Genomic DNA, 15,868 nt, shown 5'->3' with positions numbered 1-15,868 from the left:
CCACACCTACCATTACAACTTTGCTTCTCTTAACCTACTAGATGCATATCGATAGCTTTAGACATCTTGGCTACTTCCAGTACCACGTGAACATGCACATGTTTCCTCTTTCATTGTTGGGTCTCTAACTCCAGCTTCCTGTTCCTGGCTGCAATTACCAACTCAGTGAGTCTGACACCTAGCAAGACTCATGAACTCATAAATATCCATCCTCAAGATGTCTTAGATACAAGTCATCATCATACTCTCTATCGCAACATACTCTGTGTAGAACAATGACCTCTCCATAAACTTTTCGGTGATTTCCGTCACCGACTTCGTGGTTTACACGAGAGCCAGATACTCCCAAACCACTTGTACCACCTCTACTGGAGGCACATGCTACTCCCTAAACCATCTCGTGAAATCCTCCCATGACATAGCCTCTAGATTTGTTGTAGAAATGGTCTGAATTATCAAACCCCAATAATCCCTTGCCCTATCACGTAGAAGGTTCACATCAAATCTTACCTTTGCTTCCTCATGTCAAAACTTCATGCTGAAGGCACTTTCTAGATCTGATATCCAATGCATGCTATCTATCGAGTACTTCTCTCCCTTAAACAAGGTAGACTGACAAGTTGAAAAGTCTTGATATGTGACATTTTTGACTCTTAACCTCCTGATCCTACTGACTGCTAGAGAAACCGAAATCCGCCCATCAATCATGGTGGAAAACTCATTCTTACCTCTATCGAGTATAACCAAAACTACCCAGGCATGAGCATCAAAATATCAGTGGCTAGCAAATTGTGCAGGTCCGCATTAATCAAAACTGAACCTGAACTACCTCTTCTCTACCTACTTGTAACCATATTGTTGATATAGATGTAAACAAATTAAAAACAACACATAGTGTTACCCTACACTATATATACACCACCTTCCATCCCCTTAGTACCCTTATGACATTTCCTTATTCCAATTATGTATCTTGTTCTTCTTGTAGTACGACCCATACTACCTTCCACACTTATCCATACCTTGTCCAAGGACTGTTCCAAGGTTCCCAAGTTGATCCTCAACACTACACTATACATTCTATCATACATGTATATGTTTACCCACATGTATAACTCTAATCCATCATTGACTCTCTATATGATTCCTCTCAGGTCGTTCTCATACCGGATGAATTTTCTATCAATACATACAAGTCGTCTTGTGAATGAAATCATATGTAGTCGATAATTAAATAAATGGTAGAATCGTTAATTCTAACCTAAGGCAATAAATCAAACAAGAACCATGCAAAATGGATAAAAGATCCTTAGCCTGTGTTCTAGCTTGCATTTCTAACAATTCACATATCAACTTATATAACAAGTACGAATATTTTGAGAAGCACTTTCCTTTCTGAGCTTCGACTGACTGTAACATCATATGACCTTTCTTTCCTCAAACATAAGTCTGTTCGCAAAATAATGTCCTCAGTCTCAAGCAAGAATCAAACTAGAACATGCAAGGAAACAAGTTCATTATCGTAACCTAACTAGTTTTTGTAATTCATTTCACAGAAAAGGTTCTCTTTGTTTTAAATAAATAGGAAAACTATTTTAGATCCTAAGTTTATTTTTAGACACACACAAGTGTTAGTCAAAATCCCTAAAACTAAGGCTCAGATACCAACTTGTAATGTCCTAAATTTCAAATCAAAATTTCCATTTTCAGATTAGAACATAATATCAAACTTTGTTCCTAAAAGTAATATAAAAACCCATTTGTTCAATATTGTAAAACACAGTTTCCAAAACAGAGTAGTAATGTAGAATCGACAAGTCTAAAACATAAAAACCCATTGGTACGAGTGTATAGTCACGTGCCCTTGCCTCGCTCACTAGAACAACCTGAAAAACATTTTTAAACTATGGTTAAGCATAACGCTATTGAATTCCCCAAGATACCACATACAACAATACACATACAATGTAAACAAACAAATTGTAACATCCCAAATTTCAAGCCCAAATTTTTCATTTTTAATTAAGTAATTCTCAACATAGTTACCAAAACAATTCCCATGCCATATCATTTGCAAACAGAAATATAACAATGTGTCTGAAAATCATAATGTCAAAGTAAAATAAATTAGAGTACAATCCCAGAAAACTCCATGCGGAAATCATGTGTGTGTGTGATGCGCTGCTACACCATCGGCTCCTTCCCCTTAGACGAAGAGGTACCTGAAACCAAAACTAAAACTGTAAGCACAAAGCTTAGTGAGTTCCCCCATCATACCACATACCATACAATCACATAGCATATATATTGTCGGGCCATTCTGGGGCGCCCGTCCTACCCATGTCAAGCCATTCTGGGGTGCTAACCTACCCATGCCAAGCCATTCTGGGGTGCTGACCTACCCATGTCATGCCATTCTGGGGTGCTGACCTACGCAGGTCAAGCCATTCTTGGGTGCTGACCTACCCATGTCAAGCCATTCTGGGGTGCTGACCTACCCTTCGGTCTTTCAACCGAACTCGGGGACTATTTCACCCCTACTGCTAACACATAATGTCATATCTCTATCATACTGTCAAACGTATCTGGGGAGTCCGACCCACCCATTGGTCCTAACGACCGAATCAGGGACTAGTCCCCTCCTACTGATACCACCTTACATAACATAGCAACTAGCATAGTCACATATCAAGCAAACTAGCATACTCGCATATCAACCAATAGCCGACCAGAAAATTATCACAAAGACAATTATCTCAGCTAAACATCTACTAGTGGGCCGACTTTGGTGCCGTAGACCCACTTCTACTGGAAGGTAACTCACCTCGCAAGGCTGACCGCTGAAACGCTGATCGGCAGATGTCTGACTGTTGCTCCGGTGATCCTCCGGCTATAAACCCATAAAACACTTAATCAGACACCGATAACTACTCTTAAGGTAAAATGACTATTTTACCACTGACCAAGTAAAAGTCAAAGTCAACTTCCAGTTGACTTGACTCGCCGAGTTGGGCCGCCAACTTGTCGAGTCCCAATCCTTTCATCTGTCCTTCTTCACGCTGCTACTCGTCGAGTTTAGCAACGACTCGACGAGTTCTCCTTCTAAAACAACCTCGAATGAACCTTCATCCGACTCACCGAGTTGTATGAACAACTCGTCGAGTTCATCCTCATCCTATGAACAAGTCCTGCCCTTGACTCGCCGAGTTGTATGAACAACTCGTCGTGTTCATCTTTGAAAGTTGGGAGATTGCCTTGGACTCGCCGAGTCTGTTCATACACTCGCCGAGTCCTATGATTCCCAGGTCTATGGCTAAGTCCAATGCGCTGGGTCTTTTCCCTGGACCCTTCTAAGACCATTCTAACACTCATTGGGTTCCTTCGAACCTTAACAGTCAAGGGAAGTCAAGCCATGGACTCGCCGAGTCCCAAGAACGACTCGCCGAGTCGATAATGACCAAGTCTTATTTCTCGATTTCTGACGTACAAAACTTGACCAAAAGATAGATCTAGGCTTCTGAGATCGATCTAGCACGTAAAGTTACAAACTTTACGTGCATGCATGGGACTATGAGCTCAAAAGGCCCTAAATGAGACTCTTAAGAAGCATGGGGTTCTCTAAGGCTCCAAAATCAGCCCCTTTCTGTCTTGTAACCCCTTAAAGACCTTGGATCTGAAGTCTTAGCCCCCAACCATGCTTGCACTCATGATTGGTCACCAAGAATGGCTCCTAAAAGCCCTAAATCACCCCAAAAAGGGATCTAAAACATGAAAGAGCAAGGTATCAGCTTTATACCTCTAAAGAACTGCAGTGGGTGCACAAACTCGAACTCCTCTGGCCTCCTCTTGATTCCTCAAGCCTTTCTCTTCCTTCTTATGTTCCAAAATCACCAAAAACCACCACAAAGGCCTTAGATCTTAACACAAACGATTAGGGTTTCAGTAGGAGGTGTTCTGGGAGTGATAGGAGCGATGGAGGCTGAGTTAAGGCGTTTAAATAGGGTGCAAACCCTCAAAATTAGGGTTTCACTCAAACAGCACCTACTCGTCGAGTCAGTCTTCCGACTCGTCGAGTAGGTCACTTAAACTTCCCGCGGATCCTGTTTCTAGTCGACGAGTTAGGCCACCAACTCGTCGAGTCCCAGAAAAATATACATAAAACTTTGAATTAAAGACATACCAAGAATCGGGTGCTACAAATCTCCCCCACTTATCTTAGACTTCGTCCTCAAAGTCTGCTGCTCGATCCTGAAAAAACTCGGGGTAATGCTCCCTCATCTCGTCCTCCTGCTCCCAGGTCCACTCCGAGCCCTTGCGGTGCTGCCACTGCACCTTTACCAGCTCCACTCTCTTATTCCTCAGATCCTTTGACTTCCTGTCAAGGATCGCCACTGGTTGCTCAATATAGTTCAGGCTGTCATCAACCTGAATATCCTCCAAAGGCACCACTGTCGAATCGTCCACCAGACACTTCAGCAGCTGGGAGATGTGAAAAGTGTTATGAATCTGACTGAGTTCGACCGGCAGATCCAGCCTATACGCCACCTTGCCCACCCGGGCTACAACCCTGAAAGGTCCAATGTACCTGGGGCCCAGCTTGCCCCGCTTCCTGAATCAAATGACGCCCTTCCAAGGCGACACTTTCAGGAGCACCATATCTCCGACATGGAATTCCAGGTCCGATCGACGCTTGTCGGCATAACTCTTCTGCCGACTCTGAGCAGTCTGAAGCCTACTCCAAACCTGCTGGATTCTCTCCGTAGTCTTGAGTACCACCTCGGTACTCCCCATGACCCTCTGACCAACCTCACCCCACCATATCGGGGTCCTGCACTTCCTCCCATACAACAACTCGAAAGGAGGACGTTCGATGCTCGCATGATAGCTATTATTATACGAGAACTTTGCCAACGGAAGGTAGGTATCCCAGCTACCTCCGAAATCTAAAACGCATGCCCGCAGCATATCCTCAAGCGTCTGGATGGTCCGCTCGCTCTGACCATCCGTCTGCGGGTGAAAGGCGGTGCTAAAATGCAGACGACTACCCAGCTCGTCATGAAACTTCTTCCAAAACCTGGAAGTGAACCGCACATCCCTGTCGGAAATCACTGAAACTGGCACTCCGTGCCGAGCTACTACCTCTCGGATATAGATGTCAGCCAACTTCTCGGCCGAGATGATCTCCTGTATCGGTATGAAATGGGCACTCTTGGTTAACCGATCCACGATCACCCAAATCGAATCCACTCCACGTGCAGTCCTGGGAAGCTTGGTGATGAAATCCATGGTAATATCTTCCCATTTCCACATGGAAATATCCAACTGATGCATCTTGCCGTGTGGCCTCTAGTGCTCGGCCTTGACCTTCCTGCAGGTCAAGCACCGCTCCACATACCATGCTACGTCCCGCTTCATGCAGGGCCACCAATAGTCAAGACGAAGATCCCTATACATCTTCGTCGCCCCGGGATGAATAGAAAACCTGGATTTGTGCACCTCTTCCATCAAAATCTGATGCACACCTCCATGATAAGGGACCCACACCCTACGGTGAAGAGTCAATAACCCTCGGCTATCATAGTCGAAGGAGGAAGCCTGACCCACAATTCGCTCACTCTTCCGATGTTCCTCCTTCATGGCCTCCTGCTGGGCCTCCCGAATCTGCTCCAACAGCGGAGTCACAGCTGTCATCCTTAGACAAATGTCCCTGATTGGCACTGCCTTGCGGCTAAGCGCCTCAGCCATGACATTGGCCTTCCCCGGTGGTAGAGGATCTCGCAATCATAATCCTTCACCACATCAAGCCACCGACGCTGCCTCATATTGAGATTTGGTTGGTCCATGAGATACCTCAGGCTCTTGTGGTCCGTGTAAATGGTACAATGAACACCATAGAGTTAATGGCGCCAAATCTTGAGGGCAAAAACAACAGCCCCCAACTCCACATCATGCGTCGGGTAATTCGCCTCGTGAGGCTTCAGCTGCCTCGAAGCGTAAGCTATAAAATGCCCCCTCTGCATCAATACCGCGCCCAAACCTGAGATGGACGCATCACAATATACCACAAAATCCTCCATGCCCTCTGGCAGAGCTAAGATTGGCGCCTCGCACAATCTCTGTCTCAATGTCTCAAATGCAGCCTGCTGCTCAGGCCCCCAACGAAAGACTACTGCCTTCTTTGTTAGCCGAGTCAAAGGTACAGCTATCTTGGAGAAATCCTGGATGAATCTCCGATAATAGCCTGCTACTCCCAGGAAACTCCGAATCTCAGATGGAGACCTCGGAACCTCCCATCTCATCCCGGCCTCAACCTTGGCCGGGTCAACCGATATCCCGTCCTGGTTGACAAGGTGCCCAAGAAACTGCACCTCGCGCAACCAGAACTCACACTTAGAGAACTTAGCATACAAGTTCTCCCTTCTCAATGTACCCAAAACCTCTCGTAAGTGCTCCTCATGCTGCTCTCGCGTCTTGGAGTAAACCAAGATGTCATCAATGAAAACGATCACGGACCGATCCAACATCGGTCTGCACACGCGGTTCATGAGGTCCATGAACGCGGCAGGGGCATTGGTGAGCCCAAAAGGCATAACCACGAACTCATAGTGGCCATAACGCGTCCGAAACGCAGTCTTCTGCACATCCTCCTCTCTGACCCTCATCTGATGATACCCTGAACACAAATCAATCTTGGAGAACCAAAATGCTCCCTGTAGCTGGTCAAAGAGGTCATCAATCCTCGGGAGTGGGTAACGGTTCTTCACCATTACCTTATTCAGCTCCCTATAATCTATACACATCCGATGCGACCCGTCCTTCTTCTTCACAAACAGAATCGGGGCTCCCCAGGGTGAACTGCTCGGTCTAATGAATCCCTTATCTAACAGCTCCTGCAGCTGGGTAGACAACTCCTACATCTCAGGAGGAGCCAACCGATACGGTGTCTTGGCTATCGGAGCCGCACCAGGGACTAGGTCGATCCTGAACTCTATCTGCCTCTCAGGAGGTATCCCAGGCAACTCCTTGGGGAACACATCCGCAAACTCTCGTACCACGGGCACATCGCCCACCTCTGCCTTACCCATCTCCCGGGTATCCATAACGTAGGCAACAAATCCTACGCAACCCTGCTGAAGGTAACGCCTAGCTCTCGCTGCTGAACATAAAGCTGGTCATCGCTGTGGCCTCTCGCCCTAAATCACCAGCTCTCCCCCACTTGGGGTCCTGATCTGCACCAACTGCTGCGCACAGTCAATCACTGCCCCATTGGGGCTTAGCCAATCCATAGCGATAATAACCTTGTTCCCCCGCAAAGGTATGGGAACCAGATCTACAAGATAACGCTCCTCAAACAGCCGCAGGACGCAATCTCGGTAGACCTCTGATACTTGTACTGACCGGTCGTCCGCAATCTCGACCTCTAGATGGCAATCGAACATGCCCGACAACTCAGGAAACTTCTTGCTAGGCGCAAGAGAGACAAACGATCGGGTAGCGCCCGAATCAAACAATACCTGAATTGGGATACCGTTCACATGGAACGATCCTATACAGAGCACATACATAACATATCAAAATCACAGCGACATAAACAAAAGCATAAGAAATAGATCATACCCGTCTCCAAATCGGACGCAGCGCGTGCCTCCTCGGTTGACAACTGAAATGCTCGGCTCCGCACCAATGGAGCCTCTGACTTGGCCTTCCGGCCATCTGCAACCCGCGCTGTCGCTGAAACCGGCGCCACTGTTGGCGCTGCTGCTGACGCTGCTGTCAATCTAGGGCAGTTGGCCTTCTTATGGCCCCTCTGATTGCAATGGAAGCAAATCAGGTCTGACATCTGCACTGCGGGGTCGCGGGCAGTACAATCCCTGCCAAAGTGCCCCGTCTTGCCGCACTTGTAGCAGCCTGACGATCCTGCTCTACAAGCTCCCTCATGCGGCCTGCCGCACTTCCTGCAGCGGCTCTGGCCCGACTGGCCCTTCGACCTAACGTCGGATCCCTTGGGTTTCTTCCCCGAAACCCCTGTAACCTGCTCAGACTCAGCTTTCCTCTTCCTGACATGCTCTAAATTGAGCTCCCTCTCCCGCGCCCTGGCAACCATGGACTCCAGGGTCGGGCAGGCTGAGTAGCTGACATGCTCCCGAATATCAGCCCTCAACATATCATGGTAGCGGGTCTTCCGGATCTCCTCATCCCCCGTGTACTGGGGTACCAACAACGCTCTCTCCGGGAACTTGGCGGTGATCTCCGCCACAGTCTCTGTAGTCTGTCTCATATCCAAAAACTCTCTGGCCAGCTGCTGAAGCTCTACAGCCGGCACAAATTCAGCCCTGAATCTGGTCACGAAATCCGACCACGTCATAGCCTCGACGGCTGGGGCTCCCAACGAGTCACCAATCGACTCCCACCAGTCTCTAGCTCTATCCCTCAAACATCCCGCAGCAAAGCGGACCTTCGACCCTTCCGGGCAGAAGCTCGTCAACTGTGCAGACTCAATGTCTGCGATCCATCTCCTGGCAGCAATGGGGTCTTTCACCCCGTGACAATCCGGTGGACCACTCCCACAGAAGTCCTTAAAGGACAGTGTGCGCGTACTCGTCTGGCTAGATGCCATATCACTCATGAATGCCCTTCCTTGATCGACCCGAAAATGACCGGGGTCGACTCAAGGATGCATCTCGTGATCTCTGACGCGATGAACTCGCGCAGCCCATCATCAACCTGCTCGGATCCTGCACCCGAGCCTGATCCTGATCCTGATCCGGAACCTCCTGCTCCTTGATGCGTGGTCACCAGACTGAAAATAAACGCATAAATGTCAGGATCATACATACTCTCGAGAGATCTAACACACTCTCCAAGTTTCCCGGTCTGTCTCAACCTTCCTTGATTCAAGTACGGATCCTCTGCTTCCAGTAGTACGGGCCCATACTACCTTTCACATCTATCCGTACTTTCCTCAAGGACTGTCTCGACTTCACCAAGTCCCTTAACCAATATCCCTTTCCAACTATTCTCATCCTAGGCTTTCCTAGGGCATTCTCCGACCTACTCCCGCCATCAGCTGCACTAGGACTCTCTGTTATCCTTCCCTAGCTAGCTTGCGAATACTATCACATATTCGTTCACTAGATAGTTAAAGTTAGCCAGAACCCTTATAGCACGAAGTAAGCAGCATTCGGGCATTGAGTAACCAATTCAGCCATAACCTATACAGGCCATCCTACGGCTGACTAAACAGTCCTAGCATACAACTCATACCACGGGCACATAAGGAATCCTTCCTAGATCCTTAGCCCTACTCTAGCATGCAGTTTTCAGAATCATATATATCAGGCATACAAGGCATCCTCCTAGATCCTTAGCCCTAATCTAGCATGCAGTTCTCAGTATCGTACATCATATAACTTATCATTACAAGTATGGGTATCTTGGGGAAAACTTACTTGAGCTAGGCTGGTCGCACGCATCACACACCTTGTTCTTTCTCAAAAACCTTTGACTCAGATTTTTTTTTGAAAATCATTTTTCCTTGTAAAAATCTTTTAATCCCTCGGTTTGAGTCCACACACTCCCGAGGGTGTGTCCGAATCCCTCAAACCAGGGCTCTGATACCAACTTGTAACATCCCAAATTTCAAGCCCAAATTTTTCATTTTTAATTAAGTAATTCTCAACATAGTTACCAAAACAATTCCCATGCCATATCATTTGCAAACAGAAATATAACAATGTGTCTGAAAATCATAATGTCAAAGTAAAATAAATTAGAGTACAATCCCAGAAAACTCCATGCGGAAATCATGTGTGTGTGATGCGCTGCTACAACGCCAGCTCCTTCCCCTTAGACGAAGAGGTACCTGAAACCAAAACTAAAACTGTAAGCACAAAGCTTAGTGAGTTCCCCCATCATACCATATACCATACAATCACATAGCATATATATTGTCGGGCCATTCTGGGGCGCCCGTCCTACGCATGTCAAGCCATTCTGGGGTGCTGACCTACCCATGTCAAGCCATTCTGAGGTGCTGACCTACCCATGTCAAGCCATTCTAGGGTGCTGACCTACCCAGGTCAATCCATTCTGGGGTGCTGAACTACCCATGTCAAGCCATTCTGGGGTGCTGACCTACCCTTCGGTCTTTCAACCTAACTCGGGGACTATTTCACCCCCTACTGCTAATACATAATGTCATATCTCTATCATACTGTCAGACGTATCTGGGGTGTCCGACCTACCCATTGGTCCTAACGACCGAATCGGGGACTAGTCCCCTCCTACTAATACCACCTTACATAACATAGCAACTAGCATAGTCACATATCAAGGAAACTATCATACTCGCATATCAACACATAGCCGACCAGACAATTATCACAAAGATAATTATCTCAGCTAAACATCTACTAGTGGGTCGACTTTTGTGCCGTAGACCCACTTCTACTGGAAGGTAACTCACCTTGCAAGGCTGACCGCTGAAACACTGATCGACAGATGTCTGACTGCTGCTCCGGTGATCCTCCGGCTATAAACCCATAAAACACTTAATCAGACACCGATAACTACTCTTAGGGTAAAGTGAATATTTTACCCCTGACCAAGTCAAAGTCAAAGTCAACTTCCAGTTGACCTGACTCGCCGAGTTGGGCCGCCAACTCGTCGAGTCCCTATCCTTTCATCTGTCCTTCTTCACGCTGCTACTCGTCGAGTTTAGCAACGACTCGACGAGTTCTCCTTCTAAAACAACCTCGAATGAACCTTCATCCGACTCACCGAGTTGTATGAACAACTCGTCGAGTTCATCCTCATCCTATGAACAAGTCCTGCCCTTGACTCGCCGAGTTGTATGAACAACTCGTCCTGTTCATCTTCGAAAGTTGGGAGATTGCCTTGGACTCGCCGAGTCCTATGATTCCCAGGTCTATGGCTAAGTCCAATGCGCTGGGTCTTTTCCCTGGACCCTTCTAAGACCATTCTAACACTCATTGGGTTCCTTCGAACCTTAACAGTCAAGGGAAGTCAAGCCATGGACTCGCCGAGTCCCAAGAACGACTCGCCGAGTCGATAATGACCAAGTCTTATTTCTCGATTTCTGACGTACAACACTTGACCAAAAGATAGATCTAGGCTTCTGAGATCGATCTAGCACGTAAAGTTACAAACTTTACGTGCATGCATGGGACTATGAGCTCAAAAGGCCCTAAATGAGACTCTTAAGAAGCATGGGGTTCTCTAAGGCTCCAAAATCAACCCCTTTCTCTCTTGTAACCCCTTAAAGACCTTGGATCTGAAGTCTTAGCCCCCAACCATGCTTGCACTCATGATTGGTCACCAAGAATGGCTCCTAAAAGCCCTAAATCACCCCAAAAAGGGATCTAAAACATGAAAGAGCAAGGTATCAGCTTTATATCTCTAAAGAACTGCAGTGGGTGCACAAACTCGAACTCCTCTGGCCTCCTCTTGATTCCTCAAGCCTTTCTCTTCCTTCTTATGTTCCAAAATCACCAAAACCCACCACAAAGGCCTTAGATCTTAACACAAACGATTAGGGTTTCAGTAGGATGTGTTCTGGGAGTGATAGGGGCAATGGAGGCTGAGTTAAGGCGTTTAAATAGGGTGTAAACCCTCAAAATTAGGGTTTCAGTCAAACAACACCTACTCGCCGAGTCAGTCTTCCGACTTGTCGAGTAGGTCACTTAAACTTCCCGCGGATCCCGTCTCTACTCGACGATTTAGGCCACCAACTCGTCGAGTCCCAGAAAAATATACAAAAAACTTTGAATTAAAGACGTACCAGGAATCGGGTGCTACACAAATGGCTCGCAACCTATCGTCATTCCGCCATTAATAGTTGATTCGCAACCTATCACCATTCCATCATCAACCACTCAAACATGATACACCAATTGATTCACAACATAGCATCATTTCATTAATGACTCTAGATATCTAGACTCACAACATGTTTTCATTCCACTATCAACCCCTCAAACATAATACATAGAAAAAATGGCTTGTAACATATCGTTGTCGCACCATTAAGAATTAACTCGCAGCCTATCGTCATTCCATCAAAAACTCTAGGTATCTAGACTCATATCCTTTCACCGTTCCATTATCAACCCCTCAAAGATAATGCATACATGCATCATACAATCAAGCAATCAACATACTACCACATCAAAGATACTACTAATATTGATGGGTCGTCTCATGAATGCATAGTTATACCTAGTAGACAATAAGATAGCCAGTCGAACAGATGCTCCGGCCTAGAGAAATATATAAAAAAAGAACCATGCAATAAGGACAAATCAAGAGTTATTGGGCTATCAAATTTTAACTATATACGACCCCTAAGGCATTCACTATACGCTCTACCAGTATTAAGAAAACCTCAATCAAACAAACTGACAGATATACTAGCACTAGGTTGTCCTAGACTATCACATAGTTATATATTATCATAAAACATTCATCCTTCCACACACTGTACATGTAATGTCACACACAATACAGTCAGAAAACTCACCTAAGCCAAGCAGCAGAATCTCAACAGCAACTTCTACAAACGAAACAACTAGCACAACCACATAATACCATTCTGAGAAGAATTCTTAGTCACCACTCAAATCCATCACATTTTGACCAAAATTCAAATTAGTAAAAAGGTCAATAATCAACAGGTCAAAGGTCAATTAGCAAATGCACCGCGACCCAGCTTCTAGTCACGTCGCGATAACTAGGCAACAAGATAGTCGTGAAACCAAATCCATCCTCATGTCACGACCCTTCCATGGTTGCATCATCCTGTTCTAGGAAAATTCCATTTCTTTTTAAGCACTTAATCCCTTAATACCAAGGCTCATCTTTTCCAGAATATCTCAAAATATGGTCTTTATGGATAAAGTTTCCAACTTTTTCCATTTGCATGCCTCTAACAACTTCTCACAAAAACCTAGATCTAATGAGGATAAAATGCCAACAACTTCTTGTATAGCTCAAATAAGAAGACAAACATGCATTCCTTTCACTTAATAAGGTCCAGAAAATACTCATAAATAATCTTTGGGGCTGTAGTTTTCCAAACTCCGAGGGACATGACAAAAAGGGACTAAATACACTAGAAATCTAGATATTTTGAATAAAACACATAAAGCTAGAAACTTGACGAATTAAAAAGTTTCAGAAGGAGGTATGAAATTTGAATCTACTAGGGATCTAGCTTCGTGAGCACAAATTCCACTTGCTTCTTCACCAAGGATCATCAAAACACCACCAAGGCACAAGAAGGAAGAAGAGAGGTTGTAGTATTGAAATTGGAGGGTTTGTGGAGATGTATACTAAAGAAAATAACCAACCTCAGAATTTAGTTTCATTATATACTGATCAAGGCCTGAGATTAGGGTTTGGGATTTATCCGGCTTCGTGGTGTGACCTACACTTGGTTGTGTCACAATTTATCATGTGGAACATGCCGCGACGTTCCATTGCACGAGTCGCAAACTAGGGTTTTTCCCAAACCTTTTTCTATCAATTTCCTTGAATTCACCAAATAAACTCTTCTGAAAAACAGACATTACACCTTTCATATAACTTAATATACACTCGAAATGAGTGTTATTTTGTAAAAATCCTTAATAATCAGGGTTATAACTAATTAAGTTGTTATTCCGCCTGTTAACTATGTACATTAGACTTATAGTCACACCAACTACTATTAAATCTAAATAACCTTTCATGAGTAGTATCATAACTACACAACTACTAACTTATCTAATTTACGTTTCTCCTTGTGGTATTATGGCCACACAAGCTTCCACTACCAAATATTCATTTGTAAGTATAGCATTACTAACACTATATATTCCATTAACTTGCATTTCTCTAAGATGGTATTACGGTCACCAAAACTACCACCAAGTGATGGTATTTCGGTCACCAAAACTACCAAATCTTTCTAATATCAACCTACAAGTATACCATTACAGAGACCAATTATGCTATTAACTCGTATTCCTCCAATGATTGTCTTACGGTTACCAAGACTATAATCATATTAATCAATGGTATTACTGTTACAAATACTGCCATGACCAGTAATTCAAATACTGTGGAAATTCGGTCACCAAAACTACCACTAAATCTGATAACTCACATTGAAGATATTACGGTCACCAGTGCTATCCAAAAATACGAAGTCATTTTGAACCTGAACATTATGGTCACCAAGATTGGTAGGTTCCATTCTACACCAAAGTTCATAACCTGTATCTCAATAAAACTAAATTCATATTCACGGAATCGTACCTGGATCATATCGTAAAGATAGGACAAGTCTTGATCATAGCAACTATGACTAAAGTAACTATTTAACATGTATATCATAGTTTATCTTTAATTCAAGGGTAAATTACACCGTTGGTTCCTCGTGCATATGCCAGAAAGCGTGTTTAGTCCCTATTTCCAAAATTTAACTCGTGCAGTCCATCGTTGTTATTTATCTTACACGGTTAGTCCCTATGCACGTTAACTGTTAATGCTTCAGTTTAAGCTACCCATGTGCCTTGCACGCAGGGGCATTTTCGTCTTTTCAGGGTTTGTGTCCATTCTTAATGTCGTTGCACCTTAAAATCTTATAAAACACTGCAACCCTCTTTTCCTCTGCTATCCTCACCTTCGTCTCATCCTATCGTTCGATCGATTTCTTCCAAATATATAACAATGATCGATATTAAATGCAATTGTGGAGCCACTGCAGTGATTCGTACATCTTATAGCAAAAGAAACCCTTGGAAACTCTACTATGCTTGTACAGTAAAGGTAAGGTTAATGATTTTAATTTCGTTCTTCATCTTCTCTAATTTTGCCCTAATTCTTCATCTACTTTAATTGGTTCAGGGACCATTATGCAAGTTCATAGGATGGGTGAATGATTATGATCAAGACTGTGATTGTATGGCGTTTAGGATGAAACTTGAAGAACAAAATCGAAAATTGAAGCTTTACCTAGTTATTAGCTGGGTTTTTTTGTTTCAGTACTTATATAGAAAGTGTAGGTTTAGTAATGAAGTTGTTAGTATTTTGTTATGTGTATTTTGTATTGTTATTTGTATTATGAAAAAACCTTCAATTCCAGTTACCATATGTTGTGTAATCATAATGTGGTGTTATCAGTTGGTGTTCAAATTTAATGAAAATGTGGTATTTGCAACATATGCAATATACCATTCAATACATGTAGCATCCAATATAACAATAAAAAAGGACAAAACTTAAAATATCCAAGATAACCATTTACCATTAACATAAAGGGACATCCAAAATAGCAACATAGTGTTATGGCATACATATAGTTATCCTAGATAGCAACAAAGTATCAAAATACAAAACATAACAACAAAGTAATATGGCAATAAATGCCTAACAAAAACATAGTTATCCTTCATGATCATGATAACAAACTACAATTTCTCAAAGCATGGGGCTTTTTCCCTTCTTCCTAACTCCTTTATTTACACCACCACTGCTACCTGCTGCACCTTCTCCTGTTCCATTCCCTACTGCACCATCTCCTGTTCCATTCCCAGTCTGTGATTGTCCCTTGCAGGTCCTTCCATTATGTCCCACATTTCCACATTTTGTGCATGTTACAGATTTCCATTTTGTGGACACTCCATCATCTTCTGTTGCAGATCTTCTTCTCTTTTTTTTTGGTCTGCCAATAGGGACACGATACTTTGGTGGTATCAACTTGGTAGGACATGTGCTTTTTTCCCACAAAAACCTCCCATTAATAGGTTCAACTTTGAAGACATACATTTCTTTCCAAGTCTTGAGCCAATATATTGGGTGAACCCAT

The sequence above is a fragment of the Lactuca virosa genome, chromosome 4 (assembly GCF_052849685.1).
Source record: "Lactuca virosa cultivar CGN04683 chromosome 4, Lactuca_virosa_CGN04683_v6, whole genome shotgun sequence".
Classification (NCBI taxonomy): domain Eukaryota; kingdom Viridiplantae; phylum Streptophyta; class Magnoliopsida; order Asterales; family Asteraceae; genus Lactuca; species Lactuca virosa.
The sequence above is the reverse complement of the archived record's forward strand: the minus strand, read 5'-3'. Positions refer to the sequence as shown.